Genomic DNA, 15,818 nt, shown 5'->3' with positions numbered 1-15,818 from the left:
ATTATCATTTCGGGGTCTCCCCGCCCCGTGCCTCTCCCCACAAAGAAAACAAACAGTATAATAAAATGGCTTTGAGGTAACAGGAGATGGGATCGTTTTCAAATTCAGTTCTTGGCAATGAGCTAGCAGATGCAGCGGTGCTTTTTAACTTGAAGAGAGAGGAGGACCACAAGATCAGGGGGTCAGTTGTCTTTTTCGACCCTAGACTACTACACCATTAATGCCCCCAGAAATCATCACAAAACCTTCCTGGAGAAAGGCAGCGCAGAGTCTGCAGCCGCAAGAGGGTCAAAGGGGAGAGGAGAGATGCGGGCGCAATGACATCACGCAACAGCCGGGTGATTCCCCAGCCTCTGGCGTCATGCGCCGATGACGTCATCCCAGGCGCTCGCCCCTCCTCCCCCCCCCCCCCCCCAGCCCGGGTCGGCCTCGTTCACGTGGGTCGCGCCTGTCCTCCCCGCCCCCTCCCACCTGCGGGAGGCGGGGCGGGCCTGGCTCGGCCGGCGCCGCTGCCTCGCGGGGGAGGGGGCGGGGGCCCGTGGGAGAGGCGGTCGGGCCTGGCCGGGCGGCGTACAATAGCGCGGCTGCGGGCGGGGGAGGCGGCCGGGCTGTGGCTGCAGCTGGAGCCCTAGGTACCGGCGGCACTGTAGACGCCCCCTCCCGGCTTTCTCCCCACATCCCCTCCACTACGTTCGTCCCGCGCGCCTCCCCGCTGTCGCCCTCACCGGCTCTGCCGTCCTACTTCACAGACGCTTTCCCCTCAGAGTCTTAACCCCCTCTTTCACGGAGCCCCGTGCTCTCAAGATCCCCGCAAACAACTCCGCACCTCATTCCCCAGAGGCCGCCCGAGTCCCCTCACACTCCCGCCCCTCACAGCACCCCCTACTCCCGCGTCGCCTGCCTCCAGCCCTCTCACGGTCGCTGACCCCCGCCCCCGTCCTGAGGGGACTCCCCGGCTCGAGCAGGGTGGGGGAGGCGCCGAGCGCGCGGCGGCGGCGGCGGCGGCGGCGGCAGGAGGGAGAAAGTGAAGCGGCCCCTCGCGCACACTCGCGCGCTCACTCCCTGGCTCGGCCGCCGCCACCAGGGTGGAGGAGGAGGAGGAGCGGAGTCGAGCCGAGCGAGCGCGGAAGGTGAGAGCCGGCCTCGCGCGCGGCCCCGCTGGCGTCGCAGGCTGCCGGGCTGGGGCGCGAGGGTGGGGGCGGCGCGGGGTCAGGGCCGGGGCCCATTCATTCCCCGCGGCCGGGCCGGGCGTGCGGGCGGGGGCGCCAGGTAAGGTGGGGCGGGGCGCCGCCCGGCGTGGCCGGCGGCCCTCGGCGTACCAACAAAGGCCCCCCGTGCACTCCCCGGCGAGGCTGCCGCTCTCAGACGCTGGGGACCCGGGGGAGGTCCGGGGCGGGGGAGGGGCCCGGAGACCCGACAGGTCCGGGGCTCGGAGCCGCCTCCCTTGCGAACTTTGCGGTCCTTCGGCGCTAACCCTGGCGGGCCACCGGGAAGCCTAGCCGAGCGGCGTCCGATTCATTCTGCACGGAAAAAACTCCCTCCTGTCCAGGCCGGGGCAATCACCTCTAGGGTTCACCTCCTTGAAAAATACGGCTGGATGGAGCTTGACTTGGGCAGCCCCTCCCCCACCCCGGGAATACTCAACTTGTGGAGTTAAAAACAAACAAGGAAAGGAGACCTACGGTTACTTTACGCTTAATATTCCATTTCGAAAGACAGGATTATTTTGGCTTTTACTGTCTTGAATGTTTAAGCAGCAAATATTGCTGCGAGTATTTTGGAAAAATACTTAAGAAGTTTTGGGTATTTGTGGGTGTCGGGAGCAAAGTGCTTGTTGTTTGTTAAACCTCTTTGATAACTGTCTTCTGCTTTTTTCCCAGTACTGAAAGGTGAAGGGAAGGGTTGGTACTGTGGTTACCAGTAAAAATTCAAATTCATTAGTGTAGCCCATGTTTTAAAACTTGTTTCTGAGAAAAAGCTGTAGTTTTGCCTTGCTGTGCCTTTGTTGGAAGAAAACAGGAATCAACAATATACAGATGCCTCATTGGCCTTACCTTGTGACTTCACCTTAGTGACCTTGAGCAGGTCACTTCCAGCCTGAAAATTCCAGGACTTTTCTTTTATGCCCTAAAAATCGGCAGGTATCAAGCACCTACTCAGCTTTGAAGAGTCTACTGAATAATCCCGCCACATGCCTCCTCCCCCAGGTCTTTGCTAGCCTCCATCCTCAGACTCCTCTCAGGCAAAATTGACTTCCCTTTGGGATCCCCAGAGGCCCAGCAGGATTTTTATGGCACTTGTAACAATTTTTTTGTTCCTATTTGGGAAATCCTATATCGGGTACACCTCACTCGACTGGAAACTCTATTTGTCAAAAAGGGTTTTGGGAACATGGACCCTGACACATTCCCTGAAGCTTATCCATATCCTTACCTGTATGAGCTCATGGGGTTTATCTGGTAAATTTGCTTACTCAGGCATTCGTTTACCCAACATTACTGGAGTCTGGGGAGCTCCTATGTTTTGGGTCTTCTGCTAGGACTATGGGGATTCAGATTCTAGTAAGACATTCCCTGATTTCAAAGAGCTCAAAGTCTAGCAGGTGAGGTAAGACATGTAAACAAGGAAGGCCTGTCCTAGTAATCTCTGGGGGGCTCCAGTTGTACAAGAAGTAGTGTGCAATAATTGAGGCTGCAGGACCTGTTTTACAAGTCTTGTCCAGGCCAAAGTGAGTCTTGTGGGGAAGGTGGTGACCTGCCTCTCATTCATAAGACACCACTTGACAGAAAGCTTGTTCAGTTCAGTTAAATATACATTTACTAAGCTCCTGTTAGGGGCCGTGTGCTAGGCTTGGAGAAGGCAGTGCCTTGTGAAAGAAGGGCACTCTGTATCCGGAGAGACCTTTGTAAAATTAAACCAGATCACATCATGTCTCCCTCCCTCCCGACTAGTCATTGTCTAAAGACAAACTCTTTAACATGAATAAGAAACTCTCAAAGATCAGATTACTGCTTACCTCTGCAGATTCACTTTCTATAGCTTCCCTGCCATACTCTTTCTCATTTCTGCTTTTCCCTGGTGCTATTCTTTCCAATGGAAATGCTGGCCTCCCACCCACTACCTGCCTGTGGAGAAGTGCTTGTTGGACCTCTGGGAAGCAGTCCATTAGTCATTCCTCCTATTACTTCCATGGAATTGGTCGCTCTTCCAATCTCTGGCTCATGTACATACCACCCTTATAGCTCTCTATAGTACTCTATTGCAATTATTTGAGTTTATACCCCCCCAGCCCCCTCTGAATTTCTTGAGGGTAGGATCTGTTTAATTTTAGTGCCTAGCAAAGTTCCTGGCTCTGAATATGTTTTTGAAATGAATGGATGTATGAAGAAGCAAATCAAGACCAATGGGATAGAGGCTTCTTAATCTTCTGGGTTACAACAATTAGCTCCAAGTGTGGTCCTTACATGAATAACATCAACATAATCTGGGAATTTGATAGAATGGCAAATTACTTTTCCCATCCCAGGATCTACAAATGAAAAACTGTGGAGTTGCCCCCCCCTTCCCCCCCCCCCCCGCCCCGCTTTAACAAGTCCCCTGGGCAATTCTGACACTTGATAAAGTTTGAAAACTACTGAGTTAAAAGATCTGCTTTTGATAATACGTCTCCTTGCCAGCTCCCTCACACTCTTCCGTTCTCTCTTCCCTCACTCCCTTCTTTTTTCTTCCTTAGCACTTACTGCCTGACATTCCATCCCAACCCATCCTATCCTGTCCTATCCCATCCCATCCCATCCCATCCCATCCCATCCCATCCCAGTTTGTCTTGTATCTTTTGCCACTAGATGGAAAGCTTCCTGAGAGTGTTTTGTCTGTTTTTTTTTTTTCCTGCTACTTTATTCCCATTGCCTAGAGTAGTGGCTGCATATAGCAGGCTTTCAGTTTTTGTTAAATGAGAATCATAACATGATTTACTCCTATATATCGCCAGCTGTGACATTGGGGTTTTATTAAAGAATAGTTCTCAGAATGAAGAGGAACCATAAGCTAATATGCAAATCCAAGTGGATTCTAGCATTTTTGGGGATTTATTTTAGACTGAGCTTATCTTCCCTTCCCTTTTACATCTGTCTTTCTCCACCAAAGCCTGCAGTTTTTTCAGCTATCGTTCTTTTAGCCAAGACCTGAAAACTGCTGTCAAAATATCTTAGGCTAGGATTATTTCTTGGGAATTTTCAACTTGGTTTTGCAAATCTAAATAAGCACCCTAACTTTTGAGTTTTTGGATTTCAAACTGTCTCTTCCGGATCTTCTGTGGTTTTTGTCTTTTTCTAGAGATACTTAAAGCCATACAAGGGCCTGTTTGACTCCACACAAAGGTTTCTCTTCCTTATGAAGCTCTTAAAATATTTTGTTTCTTTCACTTTCCTATTAGCCCTAAGATACCATATCCAGTTTTCTCCTTTCCTAACTTACCTCTGAGAGATTGGCTTCATTTGCTCATCCGTTTATTTATAAACAATTATTGAGACTTTCTCTACCATGTGCAAGGCCCCTTGGTGGGACAGGATGTTCAGGTACACATAGGATGCGGTTCAAGTCCTCAAGGTGTTAAAGATACTGCAACATGGTATGATAAGAGCTGAAATGAAGGGATAATAGAGGAGTAAAAAAGTGATGTGTACTTTGGAAGATGGGAGAAAGCTGTCTTTCTAATTTTTTTTTATCAGTTTAGGAATAGTTTATCAAACAAGTGTCATTTTGATAAGCAGACTTTTAAAAATATCTTGATTAAGAGATCGATGGCTTTGTTGGGGAAAACAAAAACAAAAATTAAGGTGGAATCAGTAGTTGCTAATTGAGACAATTCTTAATTGTGTTGTTGCTGGTTATAATGAATTTTTCTCCCCTCCCTCCCTTTTTGAAAGTTTATTTATATTGAGAGAGAGAGAGCAGAGGAGGAGTCAGAGAAAGGGAGAGAGAGAATCCCAAGCAGGCCGTGCAATGTCAGGATCTTAGCACAGAGCCCAGTGCAGGGCTCAGTCTCACATGAACTGTGAGATCATGACCTGAGCTGAAATCAGGAGTCGGACACTTAACCGATTGAGCCACCCAGGTGCCCCTTGCCCCCTTTTTTATCTTTCTAAACCATAACCAGAAAGTAGGGGGAAAACCTTTTTTTTTTTTTTTTTTTGTAAAGAGAGAAGTTGAAGGTTTTCGAAAGCATGTTCTATTTCATAGGTATCATTTTAATTCCTAAGGATTAATGTTGTAATTTGGAGTGGGAGGAATGGTCAGGCGACCTTAGTGTCTTATTACTGCATGACCTTATGGAAGTAGTTTTATTTCTGTACCTTTTGTCCAGCTGTAAAATGGGGATGGTAACAGTTGCTATGGCTAGCTTACAAGGGTACGAAGCAACTAAATGCAATATTGATTATAAAGGAACCTTTGGAAAGTATAGTTTGTTAGCAGTTATTAGGTGGTGATAAACCTTATTGAATACCTGTTATGTACCAGACATTATGTGAGTTGTTTTCTGCAATCTTCAAAATAATGTAATAATATACGATGATTGCTAGTATCTCTGTTTAATGGATAAAGAGGTTGAAGCTCAAACTGGCAAAGGGAATTTGTTCAAGGTTTTGCTGAAAGTAAGTGGTAGACCTCTGTTCCAGTTCATATTCACCTAATGCCAGCAATTATGTGTTATGTTCATTACCCAGGCTGCTTTAATTTTTCTGTATAGAGGATATAGGAACATTTTGCAAGTATATTGCTGTGAGAGTTAAAATAAATTTTTTCTTCATTTAGCCTGCTCTCTTTTTTTGTGCATAGAAAGATTGGCGAAGACAGATTTACATGCATTTACATTTATCATTCATACAGAGAAAAGAACATTTTTGCTTGGTGTTTTTGTTTAGTCTTCACAACAGCCCTGTGAGATAGGTATTTCCATTTTATGAGTTAGGAGATTGGATTATAGAAGTCTTGATTTGCTCAAAGGCACATCATTAGCAAATGACTAAATACTGATTTAAAACTACATTTTTTGAATCTCAATGCAATACTTCACTTTTGCCACTGTATCATATTGCCTTTTAAATTCTGTCAAACTAAACTTTGGAGCACTAGAAATATCCTTGTAGATTGCTTCTTACTCTCTTTAGCCTTTTCCTTCTAAGAAAATCCTGACTGAAGTCCACGGTATGAACCACAAAAAAAAAAAAAAAAAAAAAAAAAAAATTGCTGGTAAAACTGTCAGATATTCATGATATTGCAGACTTATAAGATAACACTTCCCTACTGAAGCTGAGAAATTAGGACTTTATCCAGCATTCTGTGTCACCTGTGTCTGAATATTCATTTCCCTTTGCTATCATAAGTTTATTAACATAATGTCGTACATTTTTCTGCTCCTGCATTAAGCTTTATCTTTCACAAGTAACTTCTTCCACCACTCTATCCTCCCAGTCTTTGAGATGGGGGAAATGATCTACATGCTAGGATCCTCCAGATTATCCCCTCTCTAACAATAGTGTGATAAGTCTAGAAAGAACCAGAAGTTCATTGATCCCTCATTAATACGATTTTGTTTGGTATTAATTCCCTAAAATTGATTTAAGTTTTAGTTATAACAAGCCCCTTATATCTTGGCCCTTATTCATGGAGTCAGGGTGAGGTAATCTGCATGCAGCATTGGGAAGTTCATTCTTGTTTATGGGACTTTCTTATTCCATTTTCTACTTTCAGCCCTCTCTCATGTCCCTTTCAGACTGTGTAAGCACCAAGTGAGGCTGGCAAGAACATTTTTCTCCTTTACAGAATCTGCTGTTTGAATCTTTTGAGGTGACAAATGACAGTGACACAGTATATATGACTTCCACCTTCATCTCCCTGCCTGTGTCTTCAAGGCCCAGTTTTCCTTATTCTCTCCCTGATTCCCTCAAAGCTGGGATTAATGTATTTTTCATTTGAACCCTTGTCTCCATGTACTTTGTATGTGGCTGCAATATTATCACTTTCTAGGGAAGGAGATAGATGTAGGAGGGAGAGCACTAAATTTGAAGTTAGGCAAAGACCTATTTGGACATTTATTTAAATATGTTTCTTAGTTTGGAAAATAGAAATAATACCTAACTCACAGAGTTGTGAAAACTCAGTTAATAATACATGTGAAAATGAATGTTGTACACCTGAAACTAATATAACACTGTATCTTAGGTATACTGGGTTAAAAAAATAATGTATGTAAAAATGAATTGTAGGGTGTTAGGTAGAATTGTTGTAACTTAATGACCTCAATTATTTATAGCAGTGGTTTTTAATTTTGGTTATTCATTTGAAATACTTGTGAAGATGTAAAAAAAAAAACAACAGTTGCCTGGGCTCTAAAGTCTGCTTAATTAAAATCTCTTGGAATCTCTATTTTTGAAGGTTTAAGGCGATTCTGATATGCAGCCAAGGTTGAGAAGTATTGCTTTATATTGTAATATTTTGTATAAAGTCTTTGGTAACTCCTATATGAAAATTAATGTTTTAATTGTTATTTAAGGTTCATTTGCTAGACACATATTGAACATCAAGGCATTGTCAGGGGCTCTGAAGGAGTAGATGAATAATACCTGGTCCCTACCCTTAAGTTTATAGTTGAGAAACAGACATGTCCATAGATAATTATATTGAGACAAAAATGACATGTGGAGACATATGCTATGTGAAAACAGAGGAAAGGCATCTTCTCTACCTGAAATGGGGGTGGCCTGGCAAGGCTTCTTCTTCTTCTTTTTTTTAATGTTTATTTTTGAGAGAGAGAGGGAGTAGAGGTGTGAGCAGGGGAGGGGCAGAGAGAGAGACACAGAATCTTAAGCAGATTCAATTCTGTCAGCGTAGAGCTTGATGTGGGGCTTGAACTCATGAGCCATGAGATCGTGACCCAGCCGAAATCAGAAGTCAGAATCTTAACTGACTGAGCCACCCAGGTGCCCCATGCCTGGCAAGCTTCTTAATGGAAGTGACAGCTAAGTTGTGTTCTGAGAGATGAACAGGAGTTAACCAAGCACAGTTGGGGAGGAGTAGGAAGAGAGCAGAGAGGAACAACCTTCTTGAAAGAGAGCAGTATGAGTGTTAGAAGTCTTGAGAGTATGTTTGGGTATCCCTAAATATTTTAGTACATTTACAGGATGGGGTGCAAGGTAGGGAGCCATAAAAGCAGAGAGAAAGACAAGGCCTAGATGATGAAGGGCCTCTTGTATAGTGTATAAAGTATTGTCACTAATATTATCTCACTTTATTCTTTCAACAAGTATGTGGATTAGCTAGCTAGGACTGTAATTGTTTTATCTCCATTTTATAGAATAGGAAACAGAGGTTAACTGAATTGCCTGGACTGTACAGCATCACAGCTATGATTTGAAGCCAGGTCCTTTTGACTCCAGAATACAGAAGAATAAATGAAAAAAACCCAGAAAACCAAAAAAACCCCAAAAAAACCCAAAAACCCAAACCAACAAACCTATCAGTTTTATTGTGGAAATGTAACCAGTAATATCATTTATTTTCTTTTAATCTTCTTAAAACATGAGTTTGGGTTGGTGATCTCCCTGCTTCCCAGCCACCTGCTTTCCCCAGCCTCGTTGTTCACTGGGGATAAATGAGATCAGGAACGTATGAACATCAACAGCCTCATTATAACTGACCTCTTACCAAGGACTTTCAAGGTACCAAACACTTTACATTTTATTTTTACTTTCTCTTCAAAATAATCTTATAAGAGAAATGCTGTTTTATACTCATTTTACAGATGAGAAAATTTAGGAGCAGATAGATCAAACTGGGATTTGGAGACATTTTTATGATTATTACTCTATGACCATGGCAAGTCACTTAACCACGCAGAGCCTCAGTTTTCCTGAGCTGTTTTATAGATGCATTAAATCTTAGGCTAACTTCCCCAGCTCAAATATTGTATGACAGTGATTTTTTTTACCTTTACTCTTTCTCCTCTTTCTTCTGTAATACTCTAAGACATAATCCATCAGTGACAGTGTTTTAGTATGGAAACAATTCTCAATGGTGGGGAATGGCTGCAGAAGGACCTCGTATAGTGGAAGGACTTTTAGCCACCACCCCCCTCCCCAACACCTGTTGGAGAATTACTATTTTATAACATTTTCTTCCATTTAAGATTATTTTCCCATTTGGAGTCATCTGATCAGTCCTGAGTCAGATTTTTATTTGGTATCAGGATAGATTTTGCTTGATTAGTTTAAGAAATTATTGGTGTGCCTGGGTGGCTCAGTCAGTTAAGTGTCTGACTCTTGATTTTGGCTCAGGTCATGATCTCATAGTTTGTGGGATCGAGCTCTGCATCTGGCTCTGCTTGGGATTCTCTCTCTCCCTCTCTCTCTGTCCCTCCCTTTCTCTCTCTCTCAAAATAAATGAACATTAAAAAAAAAGTTATATATAATTTGCAAAGTAACTTAAAAAAATTTTTTTAACGTTTATTTTTGAGACACAGAGAGACAGAGCATGAACGGGGGAGGGTCAGAGAGAGAGGGAGTCACAGAATCTGAAACAGGCTCCAGGCTCTGAGCTGTCAGCAACAGAGCCCGATGCGGGGCTCGAACTCACAGACCACGAGATCATGACCTGAGCCGAAGTTGGACGCTTAACCGACTGAGCCACCCAGGTGCCCCAAGTCTGCAAAGTAACTTAAAACAAGAAACCAGATAAGCAAAGGAGAAAAATTCATAATGATAGACCTTTGAAACTCCAAATTTTCTGAGCAGCCTAGAGACAATTTATATGTATTTAGATATTACTGTTTTCAAAACACTTTCATATACAATCTCATTTCATTCTATCTTTAAGGCATCTTGTTTTTACAGGTGGAAAAAAGGTAACGGCTTATCTACGATAACATGGCCATGAGTTTGGAAATTTGCAATCTCCAAATCTAGTGTTGGCTCTTGATCATTTGGGTATTGCTTGCAGTGGCACTTCCTTCATTTTCTCTTGATTTCTAAAAAATTCCTAGTTCCTTAGAGAATGGTAAAGCTATTTACAGCTTGTTCTCTTTCCCAAAATCATGTTTCTACCCACTAACTCTTGTCAGAGAATTGTCTTGACAGTTCTGTCCCAGGCTAGTTGGGAATGGCTGCTGAACGTATTCTTATTTGTGGGCTTGTAGAGTAGGGGCAAAACACACACACTTTCATGTGCATAAAAACTCAGTATGTCTCTACAGTGTATCTATTTATCAATTCCTACATTGGTCTACAAATATTTATTGGTTGCTTCCTATGTGCCAAGCCTTGTGATTAATACTTGGGGTACAATCATAAATAATATAGAAATGATCCTTCTCATTACTCTTATAAAGCTTACATTCCAGAGGGGAATACAGAGAAAAGCATTAAACATACATATAAATAGTTGCAGGTTTTGGTAAGTCCTACAAAAGAGATAAAGGACTAACGTAGAGAATTTTGGAGTGATGAAAGGGAAGGCTTCAATGAGGAGATGATGCTTTTAAACTGAGATATACAAGATAAGTAGTTATTAGCCATTCGGAGAACCCGATGTAGAGCATATCAGGCAGAGGGAACATTTTAAATGCACAAAGACCCTGAAAGTAGGTAAAAGTTTAGAGCTATGATGCTCAAGATGTTAACTACTAGAGAGTATGGCTACTGAACACTTGAAATGTGGCTGGTTCAAATACAGATGTGCTGTAGGTATGAAATACATACCAGATTTTGAAGATTTAGTACTGAAAAAAGAATTGAATACAACTCACTATTTATTATATAATAAAATGTTAGTATTTTAGATTAATTGGGTTAAAATAGATTTTCAAATTAATTTCACCTGTTTTGTTAGCTTTTAAAAACATAGCTACTAGAAAAATTAAGATTACATATGTGGCTCATGTTAATGGCTTGTATTATATTTCTATTAGCACTGGTTTAAGCTCAACATAGGAACTAAAAAAAAAAGCCATTATGACTGGTGCACATGGAACAAGAGTGAATGGTACTTGATAGAGTTGGGGTGATAGGAAGAGACCTTTCAAATTGCTACCCTATGCGATATCCTGTTTAATCCCGAGAGACTGAGAAGGGATTATTAAATCTGATTTTATAGACAGAGACAATTAGTGCCTGAGGGCCACTCTCCACCTGTATAGTGCCAGCACTTTTGGCATAGTATTTTGAGTTTAGAGTGTTCTCTATCGCTGTCCGCTAAAACAAACAAGCAAATAAGTACTGATGGATAAATTGATTAATGTAAGTGGTTTTTAGACTGCCTCTTGGTATCTATAATATCTAAGTAGAACTCTTGGTCAAAGATTGAAAGTTTCATTAAAAAAAAAAATCCTTCCTGTAGGCTTACTCTTGAAACTATTTGATGGTATACTTTTTTTTTTTTTTTAATTTTTTTTTCAACGTTTTTTATTTATTTTTGGGACAGAGAGAGACAGAGCATGAACGGGGGAGGGGCAGAGAGAGAGGGAGACACAGAATCCGAAACAGGCTCCAGGCTCCGAGCCATCAGCCCAGAGCCCGACGCGGGGCTCGAACTCACGGACCGCGAGATCGTGACCTGGCTGAAGTCGGACGCTTAACCGACTGCGCCACCCAGGCGCCCCTGATGGTATACTTCTTTCAACTTTTTTGTATGTTTAAAAATTATAATAAAATATTAAGAGGGAAGTATGTGCAGTGAGCACCCATATACTCATTTAGATTCTGTAATGTTTTGCTCTATTTGATTATCTATCCATCCCTTAATCCATTCATCAATCCATCTTATTTTGAAGCAATTCCAAATAAGTTTCAGATGCCAGTGCACTTCATCCTTAAACATTTTAGCATTTGTATCATTATTTGTTTACATAGAACTATACTCTTACCCACTACACGGTGGCATTATTTGATTAATATCTATCTGTCCTACTAGACCTTAAGCTCCAGAGAATTATTTCTTTTTAAGGCATGGCACCCTAAAGAGAATAAGTTTTAAAATGGCGCCCTTTTCTTTAAAATAAAAATTATCTTTTCTTGCTCACCATTGTAGTCACAGTTCCTAGCATATAGTAGCCACTTAATGAATATTTTTTGATTAAAAGAATGAACGTGGAGCCAACATCAAACCGAGTCATGACTTCTTTACTTAGAGCATTTGTTTGTTTCTCAAGTTCAACAAGCATACAAGAATCCTTTCAGTGCCTGGTGTTGGAGAGGGAAGGAGAGAAGAACCCTGGAGTGCTAAATATTTAGCTGCTCAGTACAAACATCTCTGATCTGAGTCAAAGTTGAATGCATGCCCTGATGCTAGCTGGTTAAGGATGTGGGAAATTCTTACGCTGATCAAACTGATCACTGCCTACTTTGCCATTCTGGGACTTCACTTCATTTGAGTTGAAGAATTCTATGTTACTGAAAAATGGCATTGGATTGAGGCCTTTGTAAGTATATTTGCCTTCTAGAGGGTCCATTCTTTTTAGTACTATCCAAGGCGACATTTCAAAATTGGCAGTTTCCTTTTAGATTATCAGGAGTTTCTTTAAAGTCTTATGTAGTTTTAATAAGGCTTAACAATAACGTTACTAACTTTCTTCCATTAAAAATAACAAGGGCACCTGGGTGGCTCAGTCGGACTCAGTCGGCTCGGTTAAGCGTCCGACTTCGGCTCAGATCATGATCTCATGGTTTGTGAGTGCCAGACCCGCGCACTGACAGCACAGAGCCTGCTTCGGATCCTCTGTTTCCCTCTTTCTCTGCTCGCCTGCCACCGCTCACAGCATGTCTACTCTCTCTCTTTCAAAAATAAACATTTTAAAAAACTTAAAAAGTTTTTAAAAAATAACAGAGCTCTATTTCACAAACTATTTTGTAACACTATTCATATGTTTAAAATTTAGCCAGGATTCCATTATTCTAATGAATAACCACTTTTGTTTCCTTTTTTCTTACATGTAAACATACACATTTACATAGTTGTAATCACAATGTAGACCTCAGTTTGTTGTTTATGGGTTTTTGTTGTTGTTGTTGTTTTTTAAGTAGACTACATGACCCTGGGATCAACAGTCCGATGCTCTACCGACTGAGCCAGCCAGGTGCCCCCCTTTTTCCTTGATCTATAAACATTTCCCCATGTAATTTCTTAGTGCTCACTATAAAATTATTACCTGATATTCCATGATTTGCCTAAAATCATCGTGTCAGTCAGTGTTCTACCAGAGAAATAGAACCAGTAGAATTCTTTTTTCTCCAGGAAACCGCAGTTTTGCTCTTGAGGCCTTTCAACTGATTGGATGAAGCCTACCCTTAGATTAGGAAGAACGATCTCCTTTATTTAATGTCAACTGACTGTAGATGTTTAATACATCTACAGAATACCTTCACAGCAATACCTAGATTAGTAGTTAGATTTAATCAAGTAACTGGGTACTATAGTGTAGCCAAATTGACACATAAAACTCATAATCACTTAGGTTTTCTTTTCATGTTGTAAATCACACTGTAATTTTATCTGTAACACTACATATAGCTTTCTCCTTTAAAATATTTTTTTTTGGGGGGTGCCTGGGTGGCTCAGTCGGTTGAGCGTCCGACTTCAGCTCAGGTCATGATCTCACGGTTCGTGAGTTCGAGCCCCGCGTCAGGCTCTGGGCTGATGGCTCAGAGCCTGGAGCCTGCTTCTGATTCTGTGTCTCCCTCTCTCTCTGCCCCTCCCCCATTCATGCTCTGTCTCTCTCTGTTTCAAACAAATAAATAAACATTAAAAATAAAATAAAATATATATTTTTTTGGAATAAATTCCCATAGGTAGGATTACTGGGTAAAGGGATATAAAGACCTAATGTGTTCTTGACAGGACTTAATATTTGCAAGCTGAAAATACCGCCACAGTCTTTCTTTTAATGATTTCTTCAGGAGTTGGTCTATTCAGTGGACCCATTTCCCATTTCCAAAAACCTGTTTTTTGTTTTTTGTTTTTTTACCCCTGTTTTTTAGCTCTGAAAATAGCTGCTTTTCTTCAGGGTTATCTTCAGTTCTCCCTTCACTCTCCACCTGCCATGTTTTCCCCTGGGTTTCTCCTCCCCGCCCACCCCCATCCTCCTACCTCACTTTGCTTCCTGTATCACACATAAAATAGAAATTTCATATTCCTACTACTGAATCTAAGGATCTACTTGGATTTGCACCCATTTTTGCCTTTGCGCCTTCCTTTACAATGAAGGAAGTGATTCTCCTTCACATACTTTTAGATTCCTTCCTATGGTCCTCTCTTAGAAACCTCACTTCACTGAATCTTTACATTTTGCTTTCTGCTGAGTTATAAGCAGCATTCAAGATGTTCTATTTAAATGAAAACAATTTCCCCCTTCCCTACCAAATAAAAGCGCTCCTGAAATCTCATGTCAGCCTCCAGCTAAACCCTGTCTTTGTTCTCCTTCAAAGCCAGTTTTCTTTAAATAGCTGTTTACAGCTTCTGTTTCCAGTGCCTTACCTCCTATTTACTTGAAAGCTTACTCCAGTCTACTTCTACCCTCACCACCGCATCACAACCACACTTACTAAGACCCATAATAACCCCTATTGTGCCAAATCTACTTTAAAAAAAAAAAAACAAAAACCAAAAACCATAGTGGCATACAAATACCCAGTAATCCCTTACTATCATAAAAATACTCAGTTGTGATTCAAATGTCATACTTTTTTTCTTCTTTAACAGTTGGAAGCAGAATCCAAATGAGGGCTACTTTGAGAGATTTGTTGATAGGTCTTTTCTGTCTTCTTTTACTCTCTAAGGTCTCTCTCAATCTCTTTTTTAACCCCTTTCAGCTTATTTGTTGAAGAAACCACATTGTTCTGTAGAGTTTCCTACTGTCTGGATTTTGCATTTCCCTGTTATGCTTTAACAAGCTCCTTGGTCCTCTATAATATTATGTGTAATTTAGTATTTGGAGGGTAATTCAGATTCAGGTTTATCTTTGTTTGTTTGTTTTGCATGATCACTTTATAGGTATCAGTGTGTGCTTTCAACAAGGGGATCTTAATGCCTGGATGTCTTTGTTTTTGTGATATTAACAGCCATGGAATTTCCTTTTCATTGTCAACTTACTGAACCTCTCTGTATATTTGCCTTTTTGATTACTCTCTCTTTAAAATATTCCTTTGCCAGGGCACCTGGGTGGCTCATTCATTTAAGCAACTGACTCTTGATTTCGGCTCAGGTCATGATCTCACAGTTGTGGGATGGAGCCCCGCATCAGGCTCCACACTGAGCTGAGCATGGGAGCCTGTTTGGGATTTTCTCTCTTCCTCTCTGCCCCTCCCCCACTCGTGTGTGTGTGTATAAGCATGCACACACATGTGGTCTCTCTCTGTCTCTCACTCAAAATACATAATACATGTATTTTGTCTCACTCAAAATACATAAACTTATAAAAGCCTTTAAAAAGATATTCTTTTGCCTTCTGTGATATAACTTTCTTTGCCTCCTACCTCTGATCATTCCTTAGTTTATTTGTTGCCTTTTTTCTATTTTGATTTTAAAGTTTATTTTCAGAGAAAGCATGTGCATGCACATGTGCACATGCATGAGTTGGGGAGGTGCAAAGAGAGGGAGGGAGAGAGAGAATCCCAAGGAGGCTCCTTGTTGTCAGCTAGAGCCCTCTGCGGAGGTCGATCTCACCAACTGTGAGATCATGACCTGAGTCAAAATCAGGAGTCTGATGCTTGACTGACTGAGCCACTCAGGTGCCCCTATCTTGATTTTAAATGTTGAAATTCCTCAAGAGT

General features: G+C 41.8%; 1 protein-coding gene across 1 annotated transcript in view; it reads left to right on the top strand.

Annotated features, from left to right (window-relative positions):
- The first annotated feature begins 612 nt into the window (after positions 1-612).
- The window catches only part of PAK1 (p21 (RAC1) activated kinase 1), a 154,200-nt gene continuing 138,994 nt past the window's right edge, over positions 613-15,818 (top strand). The window contains exon 1 of the mRNA XM_049652738.1: positions 613-1,130. The gene's annotated coding sequence lies outside the window, so the exon portion shown is untranslated. The remainder of the gene's footprint in view (positions 1,131-15,818) is intronic.

This window comes from Panthera uncia, chromosome D1, assembly GCF_023721935.1.
Source record: "Panthera uncia isolate 11264 chromosome D1, Puncia_PCG_1.0, whole genome shotgun sequence".
Lineage (NCBI taxonomy): Eukaryota > Metazoa > Chordata > Mammalia > Carnivora > Felidae > Panthera > Panthera uncia.
Note: the sequence above shows the minus strand (reverse complement) of the source record. Positions and strands in the feature narration are given on the sequence as shown.